Genomic DNA, 11068 nt, shown 5'->3' with positions numbered 1-11068 from the left:
GTTATACTTGTTTTACAATAAGAATATTGTATATGTGCAATTAATATAAGTGTTCAGGAAAGTACCCATAGTCATACCCAACTTTTGAATACATATATCTTAATTTCTTGAGTTTTAAGTTTACGAGGTACTCCTGTCCATGTAGCATAAGTTCTCAAAAAAATTTCAAAGAGTAAATCACTTTTTAAGAAATTTTTAAAAATTGTTTTTGAATTTTGAAAATCGTTTTCACATAAAATATAAACTATGAAAATGATGGGTGTTTTCAAATTTTTTATTGTTTTTATTTCAAAAAATATAAACAAAAACGAAGAGTACAGCACAGCCAAACAGGTTATTGTCTCTCACATGTCAATTATAATATTGAATTTAGCTTAAGAGTAACGTGGGTGGCATTGATAAAGTTTCTGTAGCAAGGTTCTAAATATCGACCGTTTCGTGCCATACCGGCCGGTTCGTACCGGAAAATTGAAGTGTCGAGTCGGATACTCACCGGTATATCGGTGAGAATAAATTTCGCGTCTGTAGCGGCCGATTCCCGACACGTATTGGCCTGAATCCGATACGTGAGCAATACAGTTCCGATACAGTCCGGTACGGTTGAAAATAGAGCAAAGCACCTGCAAAAATAATTGAGCAAAGAAAAACACCTGGAAAAGCATCGAATCAAATCGAACATCTTGTAAAGTGTTGCAGGGAGAAGCATCGAATCGAACCCAAACCCATCACCGATTTCAAGCTTCTTCGTTGAAAGTTTGCTCTCTCATGCTCTGTTTGTATTTGTCATGCTCTGTTTTTTTTTTTTTTTTTTTGGCTGAATAAGTCATGCCTTTTGCTTGTTATGCACTAAATAAGTCATGCCTTTTCTTTTGGCTGAATAAGCAAAGCACCTGTATTTGTCATGCTCTGTTTGATTTTTTATTTTTTTTAATTTTTGTTTCCTTGTTTGTACTGTGGTTATTTTTTATTTATATTATGGTATGGGATGGGAATAGGATATATTTTAATATATATTTATGATTGTTCAAATATTTATATATATATATTAGGAGCATTTATATATATTGAAGCAAAGCTCTAAAAGAGTCAAAAAAAATGCATAAAATTGAGTTTTAGAGGGATTGCTAATGATTTTTGAAATTTCACAGCCACGACACCCGATACCCGATACCCGATACGTACCGGTCGGTACTACCAACACCGATACTCTGCGATCGATACCGTTACGTTAACCGATACCGCAATTTAGAACTATGTTCTGTAGTCTCTGCTAATGAAAATAGCAGTGTTAAAAATTAAACCTCACCCCTTTTTATTTTGCATGTGCAGAAAGTAACTTGAATATTTGTAATGGCATTTATACTTTCAAATTCATTGTTCTTCATCTAATGACCTGTAAACATTTTTTGAAGTGACCTTATTACATTGAAGTCCAATCTTATTTGAACCAACTATATGAAGTTTCCCTCTGCCTGAATGCACTCACTCTTGTTTACATACGCATTAGTCCCACTGGATTATTCTTGATTTTGTTAATTTGCAAAGATTACATGGAGCATCTAGGTGTTCTTATATGTCTGTATACTATTAGATTGTACACAGGAAGCTAAATCTATAGACTTTTTGTACATGTGAGATCGAACAGATAGAAGGAAACCATCTAATGGAGGATTAGGAACCCCTTTTATGCGCTTGCTAACATAGTATGATGCAAATGCAGTTAAAACTCGTAGAATACCTGTCACAACCCCATTCCGCCCCTAGTAGAATGGTGCCATGATGGCCAGTAATCCGAGATTACCAAAGGCCAACTTGCCAGAATTCACACACAATCAGAGTATACATATGGAGCTTACATGTGCGGAAGCAATAAATTTAAATCTAAATAGTCCACAAGAGATGTGCATAGATCAAATGAAATGACATACACCATGATGTAGACCGCCAGGAACTCCGCCCCACGCGCGAGGACGGGAATCGTTTGTTCTTAGCTACTACAGCTCGGACTTGTGTCACGGTTCTGAATCTATTCTCACAAAGTGCAATGTGAGACTGATAAATCACCAAAAAGTCCAAATCCGGCAAATCGTTTTGGAAAATCAATTTTGATCAAGAAGTGTCAAACATGGACTGCTTTGCCAGATTACAGAGTAGCCACCTAAATATTTTATTTTGGAGAAATTTAGGAAATCCTAGCTCGTGCCTAAGGCCACGTGTCCGTCATCATCAAAGTTGCCTCGGCTCGGGAACTTGGGTACGAGAGGGGAAGGTCATGCAATGAGCACCCCCGCTCACCCGATCAAAAGATCGGCCTTTACTAAGCATGATATTTTATTTTTGAAAACACATGTGTTCTTATTCCGGTTATTAACCTAGAATTACTATGTGATACGTACAGCATACAAGTATAGACTAGATCGCCTAAGTTGGAACAAATCATCTCGTGTTTGTTTATTTGAAAATGGTTTGAAGCTTGCTATTTGCAAGTAGGCTAAGTCGTGGATTTGCCACCCTCAAGTGGGCTTAGAAAACATGATTTTGCCACTCCGCAAAGTGGGCTTAAAACTCGCATTTTGATGAATTGTTCCAATTCAAGTAATCCAACCTCCATCCACAGGCATTCATGCAGTTAAACACTTAAGCAGTTAGTCTCATGGAAAGCATGCCATCATGTTAACACTTACACACATGCAAGATGCTAAAACATAAACACTTACAATGTGCTCCGAGCCAAAACGACAACTAGTTAGAAATCATGCATGATCCTAGTTTATGTTAAGATAACTAATGCAACATATGCAAAAATCCAGCTAAAATAGGCTCGGTTTTCTAGAATGGCATATGAAATGCAACTTGATAACATGCTGTTGAACATGTATTCAAGTAAATGTATTAAAGTACAATGCAGTTTGTATGATGCGCTGAGCCCAGTGCATGCAAAACAAATGAATGATGCACACATGCAAGCATAAGGATGCTAATTGAAACATACCCTAAAACTAACCATCGAAAGCTGATAAGTAAAAGGGAGAAAGAAATGGGGGTTGGAAAACATGCATCACACACACGCACGCTTATTACAACATTTACGCCCTCTCGACGGAGGGTCCGAATGAATTTAGCTAACTAGCTACACTAAGCTAATTATTACAAATCAACTAATTAACTAACTTAGCTAATTCATTATTACAAAAATTTAACTAATTAAACAAATTAATTAAATTACAAAATCAACTAAGTAAGAAACTAAACAGGCTGCCACAGCTCTGCCTCGGAATGATGAATGATGCATACTCGGTCGCGTCCTCTCAAAAATCCACCGCTGTGCCTCGTGATGCCTCTGTTTGCACTGTTTTAGGCTTCTGAAAATTGTGCCAACCTTCAAAATACTTCTGATCCACCTTATGGACATGCTGAGAGGCCATCGGCCAGAGATAATGGCTATTGGCCAAAGATAATGGCTATCGGCCAATTTTTATAGCCGATCGGCAGACTAAGTGGTCGATCGGCCACTGCTTCCTACAAATTCTTCCTTTGCTGCAACAGAGCACTAATAGAAGCATGGCAGTGTATTTACAAGAAAATGTGTGTGTCACTACACCCCTTATCATTTCTAAAGCTCAAAGGAGTGTAGTGCTCGGCTCTCGAGCCACCAATCACACATCTCAATGCATGATAGCCAAAGAGGCCAAGTTGCACAAATTAATGTTAATGAATGCACACAAATACCACATAAGACTCGATGAACCTCCACCTTATCATACATGATCAAAGGTGTCGGTGACCTAAGGATTGAGGCACGTTTCATCACTTCAAGTATGAAACGTCCCTCGTTCCTCGTGTTTGGATCAACATCCGATTCCAAACACAATGCAATGCAAGGCATGCACACATAATATAATGCAACAAGCATGCAAAAATCATGCAATGCAACAAGCATGCAACAACATGCTAAACATCATGAATATGCAACATGCAAACAACAATGTCATGCAACAACATGCAAATAACAATGTAATGGCAAGGGCCATGTAATGCAACACTTAGTGGACTTAAACCGCATATGGACAGACCTAAGAGGGTCCAAAACAGTGGCCAACATACCAAAACTTAGGCACAAAAGGAGGCAAGGACACATGCTCATGTGATGGCTCCTCAACTAGGCATAAGAACACAACTCTCAAACATGATGAAGAAGTGACAAATATGAGAGTGTGGCAATGAAGTAAACTCTGAAATTACAATCCAAATGAGGCTAAATCATGCACAAATGACAAGCAAAGCATGCTACTAGGCTTAAAGCATAAAGCTAGCCAAGGGACTTACACCATGGCCATATCAAGCAAGCCCCAAAGGGCCAAGGTGACTCAAAACAATCCCGAGGCAGGTCAAGATAAGGCCAAAACATGCATGGAATAAAGCCAAAACAAGCTAGCATGGTAAGCACAAAACATGACGCATACAAGGCTTATGAGGAGGATTACACTACACCTACCAAAACCAAGCATGAGATGACTTCACCCACTAAAATCAAAGTTATGGCATGGAAAAACAACACCAAAAACACACTGATATGGCAGCCCAAATGCTTAGGCATGCATGCATACATATTGGCTCATGGACAAGGCATAAAGGCACAACTCTTAAACACAATTAAAGAGTGATAAATATGAGAATATGGAAAAGATATAAGCTCTGAAATTCCATCCCAAATGATGCCAAGGCATGCAAACATCACAAGTATAGCATGGTAGGCGCCTCAAAACTCAAGACTAGTCAAGGCATTTGCACTATAGCTATACAAAACATGAGTCATATGACCAAAGCAACCCAAAAAAGTCCTAAAATAGCCCAAAATATGAATAAAATCATGCTGGAGTATAGCCAAAAGGAGCTAGAATAATAGGCTAAAGAGACAAGCATGCAAGGCTAGCTAGCAAGGATTACACTACAAGTGTATAAAGCATGCAAGAGGTGAATCCACCAATCAAGATCAGAGTTATAACATGCCAAAATAACACTAAAAACATGTTTGAACTAAGCGAATTCAAACCACAAGAGCATGCTACTTTGTAAGGCTAACAAGGCTAGCAAAGAGGATTTACACTACAAGTGCATGAAGCATGCAAGAGGTGGCCAAACTAGCCAAAATCAGAGTTATGCCATGCAAAAATAAGCCCAAAAATAAGCTAAGAACAAGCCAACACATGCTAGAAAAACATGCTCAATAATTAGGCTAACAAGGCATGCAACCAAGAACCAATGAGGGGAGGCCACCCCCTCCTATTTTGGACCTCAAGACATGGTTTCCACCACTGAAATACCTCTGATTTTCAGTGGTGAAAAGGCCAAAAAGGTTGGATTTAAAGGTGATGAGAAGTTGCACAAAAGGCCTCACAAGCCAAGGAACAAAAAGGGAGAACAACCCCCAAACTCACCAAGCCTTAAACTACCATTTTTACACCTTAGAAACAAAGTTTTTGACAGTCCAACACCAGCTCCATGATTCAAAAAAACAATGGAAAAGGGGGAATAAAGCAAGTGTGCAAAAACAAGCTTGAAAGGAGGAAGTTCTTACCCTTGAAGCACCTAGAAGGACAGCAGCAAAACCAGCCAAAATCTGAGCCAAAACCAGCCTTTTGGAGCTCAAAAAGACCTCCAAGAATCTCATCCCAAAAGGTAGAGGTGTTTGGTCTAGGGTCTCTTCGCAAGAGTGTAGAGAATTCTAAGTTTAAGGCTCAAAAACAAGAGGAAAATGAGAGAATTCTAAGAAGGGAGAGAGTTTTGCTCACAAATCTTCTAGAGAGAGAGGATTCTAGAGTGAGAAGCTCTCAAAATTTTCTAAGCCTTCAAAAAATGTTCTAACCCTTGGAATATGAGATATAAGGCTTCATATATAGCAAAATATCAAGCTTGGGTCAAAATATCTGATTTGGGACAAGTAGCATAAGATGGAAACAGCTGGAGGAGAAATATCTGCCAATTCTGGGCTTTTTGGACATTTTTGGCCGATCGGTCAACATTTTTGGCCAATAAGGTTCACTTTTGGCAGACCTATGGCCGATGAGGTCCAATTGTGGCCGATGCAGTCCCACAGAGACCGATGGAAAAAATCAGTCATGATCCCTAACTTGAAGCAAGCCTAATTTTTTCATCTGGACTCCTTTTCAGGTCATTCTTAAGCCTAAACTGTAGCCCCGGAAGTCTTCTTTCCAAATTTGGAATCCTCACACCAAAATTCCATGTGTTCTAAGAGATATACCTCTTTTAGTGAAGGTTGCTCGGTTTCGGTCCAACCGGAATGATACCCAAATTCAACCAATCATATCTCCCCCATCCGGACTCGGCTTTAGGAGATTCTTGAGTGAAAAATGAAGCCCCAGAAGTAAGATTTCTAACGGTGGTGGATTCATAGCTGAAATCCAAGTATTCAAAAGGATAGGCTTGATTTAGCAAGGGCTGCTCGACTCTCTCTTAGCGATTCATGCCCATCTTCTTCTCCAACTTGGTTTCTTCCCTCCACTCCTCTTTTCTTCAACTCCAAACCTCTAAACAAGGTGTTTTGAAATATTTTTCAAAGATTTCATTTCTCTTCCATTCATTTTCCACTTTGTCCTTACTCGGTTTACCGAAAAACGCAACATTTGACAAAATGCGAGCCTCGGAACATCGCAGAAACCTTTTTCAAAATATTTTGAAAGAGAGGATTTTAAGATCTAAAATCTTTCATAATAGATTTGGTCCAAAATGGGGTGCGAGGTTAGGATTTGACTCTCCTCTTGTCAAAGAAACCGAACCTTTGCGTTGCATAGCCTGCATCACTAAGTAAGCCATCAGTAGCGCCCAAGTTTTAAGAGCGGTCAAAAATGGGGTGTCTACACATGACATGGTTTACAACTTGGATACAAATAAAATAAGTACATATTACATCTTGATCAAAAGGCTTCTCAAGTCGACATATACAAAAGAAATGGATTACAAAGCTAAGAAGCATAATCTTCAAGATGCTAGCAAAACATGAATCCAAAACAACTTGAAAATACATCTAGGCGTCACCACCTTCTTGCTCGTCACCTACATATATATAAGAAGAGGGTGAGCTTGGATACTCAGTGAATGATATTAGTAATAAAGGTTTGAATGAATGATATTCGAGATCCTTATCAAAACAATACATATCATAGCTTGTACAAAATCAAGGGATGAACCAAGTTCATCTATCAAGTCTTTCAAAGCTTCAAGGGATGCTTACTAGCATCAATATAATACAAGGGATGACATTCTTGACAAAACAAGGGAATAATCGACCCGAAATCAATTAGACAAACCCACCCATACAAGACCGTCGGTGGCAAGGGAGATATCTCAAACAATGGTACTAGTTGCATTATAGTCCCCTAGCACTAAGGACTTTCCAAGAATGTCATCAAAACAAGATAATACTTGATACAAAACTAGGAATAATCATTCATACTTGAACAAACACTTTTTCCAAAACGAAACAAGCAAAGCTTTTATCAAAACATTAGAACATAGCTTTATTAAAAATACCACTCATATAGCTCTTCGGGTGTAGGGCTTAAGGCAAGAATCTAAGACCTACAAATACATGGCAAAGTCCACTGAATGCATTTCAAGAAGACAAGAGGTAATGCTCAAAGATGGTTGTGCAATGCATCCTTAAAACAAGCTCTACATGAGCGTAAATGATCCCGACATTTCTTTCAAAACTAGGTCAAGACAAAGCAAAACATGTGCTGGGAGTTAAAACATTGTTTTTCATCTTGGGAAAACATGCTGGGTACCAATCAGGTCTTGGCCGAGGTCCTACACCTCTTGGCCGAGGTGTGGTCCCAGTGACCACAGTCAGGGAAATAATGTCTGGAAAATCTGGGTTTCCTTTTGAAAAACATGAAGAATATGAACATGAAGAACATGAATGCTAAAATCATAACTTCTTTATTCAAAATCTGAGATTTCATGATATGAGTTGAAAAACATGGACCTGGGTACCCATAGTTGAAGATTCCATGAAAACAAACACAAAAACATGGATCTTGATACAAACTTTCGGATCAAAACGTGGGTTTTTCTTGAAGAACACAAGAACGTCATTTTCTGTTTCTAAAACCAACTTCAAGTCAATGCATGGCTCATGAATCATGCTAGATCATGCAATGTGATCAGATCAATATAAAGAACAACAAGAGTAGATCAAGACTCTAACCTCAAAACACGGATCAAACAGTTCAAACTCTAAGGATCAAGCTTGGAAATCTACTTCTCTCTCTAAGCACTCATTCTTCCTCTTCCTAGAGCTTCTCTCTCTTCTAAGGCAAAGGTATATAGCAAATGATATGTTTTCTCTACTGTCGGCTGACTTAACCCTCTGCTGGGACACATGGCAACGTCTGGTTGGGTTTCCTCAAAAGGTGACTGAATGACAAGACAAGAGCATGACAAAGGGTGTACAACAAGTAAGGTGACAAGGGCACTCTAACAAGGTAATGACCTCGGATCAAGACATAGGCTTCGGGCAAGAAGGTTTCGATGATCTCGGCTAGGAAGGATAACACTTAGCCTAGCTGTGCCACACCTCGGCCTAGATGTGCCACACCTCGGTCTAGGTCATACCAGTCCAGGAACAAGATCACTAGGTGTAAGGATCAAGGATCTAGGTGTAATAACCCTGACCTTCGATTAATGCTAAACCATGATTAAATATGCCTAACAGTAATTTAGGAGGAATCTGGAATTAATTTGCATATAATGGCATTATCTTTGTGTTTCTATCTATTTGCCATAAAATGATCTGTTCATGTTTCGACTTTGAACTGCGAATTGAAAGCCTTATCGGCGGCCAAATCCGAAACTGATTAGTGTTTTGTGTTAATTAGAATTTATGTGATTTTATGGTAAATTTAGTTGAAATTTGATTTGGTGTGATTAAATTAGATTATATAATGCTAAATTACATTAGTTTAAGTTAATTACCATTTTGCCATTTAGTGGACAATCCTAGGCCATTACTCTCCATGTTATGTGTTGATATCATTTTCATTCATCTTCCTAAGCCACAACCGACTAGAGAGTGAGAGAACCACCAAACCAAGCCTTAAGTCCCATCAAATGGGGTCGGCTACATGAATCCTTCTTCTCCACGCGGCCCTATCAAAGGCCATTTCATTAGTCAAATTAAGTAGATTCATATCTTTATTTATAACGCTAGTCAACGTTAATCTAGGCCTACCGCGTCCCTTAACACTTCCATCTACCGTTACAGCATCGCATCTCTTCACTACTGCCTCTGTTGGTCTCCGTTGAATATGACCAAACCATCTCAAACGATTCTCTCTCAACTTATCTTCTATCGGTGCTACTCCTACCCATTCCCGAATACACTCATTCATAACCCTGTCTTGTCTAGTCTTACCACACATCCACCTCAGCATCCTCATCTCAGCCACACTCATCTTATCTACATGTTGTTTCTTAGTTACCCAACACTCCATCCCATACACATAGCTGGTCTAATAGCCGTTCTATAAAACTTACCTTTTAGTCTAGTGGGTATTCGTTTATCACACAATATCCCAGACGCATTTCTCCACTTACATCATCTCGCCTTAATCATATGGGCCACATCTACATCAATCTCTCCCGCTGTTGTGATAATCGACCATAAATAACGAAAATGTTCACTCTTAGGCAGTTCTTGGTTCTAAATCTTCACTTCTCCCCTGCTTTCATTGTTACTGTTACTAAATTTACACTTCATGTACTCTGTCTTAGTTCTGCTTATCCGAAATCCTTTAGATTCAAGAGCTTTTCTTCAAATCTCCAACTTTGTGTTAACTCATTCTCTAGTTTCATCCACTAACACAATATCGTCTGCAAAAAGCATACACCATGGCACGTCATCCTGAATATTTATCGTCAACTCGTCCATAACTAAAGCAAAAAGATAAGGACTTAAAGTAGATCTTTGGTGTAACCCTACAGTGATAGAAAATTCATTTGTCTCTCCAGCTGGCGATCTAATAGTGGTCACCACCCCTTCATACATGTCCCTAATCACGTCAATGTAGCCTTTTGTCACCCCTTTCTTCTCTAACACTCACCATATTATATCTCAGGGTACTCTGTCATATGCTTTCTCAAGGTCTATAAACACCATATGAATGTCTCTTTTCTTTTCTTTATACTTTTCTATTACTCTCCTCAAAAGGTAGATCACTTCCATTGTTGACCTACCAGGCATAAACCCAAATTGATTCTCTGACACCTTTGTTATGTCTCGCAATCGGTGTTCCATCACCCTCTCCCACACTTTCATTATATGACGCATTAGCTTGATTCCTCTATAGTTGTTACAATTCTGGACATAGGAGAATTGAAGAGGCTTTGCAAATTTGAGCTCCTAGACTTGGAATTCAAGGTTTAAGGTAGGAGATTTCCCTTTCAATTGTGAATTTAAGATTAATTCTTGCATGGTTCATGGAAGATTAGAGTTTAAAGTCCAGAATTGGTTTAAAGAGTTGGATTTGAGAGTGAACTCATGCATGCATGCACATATTCTTGGATTTTGGGGTTGTTCTTCATGAATTTCCACATGCATGTCCACATTTTTGTTATAGTCCATGAATTCATCCTATTCTTGAGCTTAATCTTGCTTTGGATCATGTTTTGGAGCATTAGAAGTCATGAGAATTCATGCATGTTACATTTAAGTTTTGTTGTTGGAGTTTTATTTGAAATTGTGTTTAATTGACTCACCTTTGGGCTTTGATTTTACAAATTGATCTTTGAAACATCTTATACTATGAGTTTACAAGTGTTTTCCAGAAAATGGGCCCAAGAGGTCGAGTTTTGAGGTGTTGAATGCTTGGTTTGAGCTTGGGAGGCAAATTTGGAAATTCCAGAATTTGGCTTCCTCGCTTGAGCGAAGGATTCCACGCTCAAGTGACCATCGTTTGTTCAGAGCTTCGCTCGAGCGAAGGAATGGTGGCTCGAGCGTAAATTGCAAGCTCTTAGGTTTTTGGTGCACGCAGACGCACGCTCGAGCGAC

Source organism: Camellia sinensis, chromosome 6, assembly GCF_055761805.1.
Source record: "Camellia sinensis isolate YWXY chromosome 6, ASM5576180v1, whole genome shotgun sequence".
Classification (NCBI taxonomy): domain Eukaryota; kingdom Viridiplantae; phylum Streptophyta; class Magnoliopsida; order Ericales; family Theaceae; genus Camellia; species Camellia sinensis.
The sequence above is the reverse complement of the archived record's forward strand: the minus strand, read 5'-3'. Positions refer to the sequence as shown.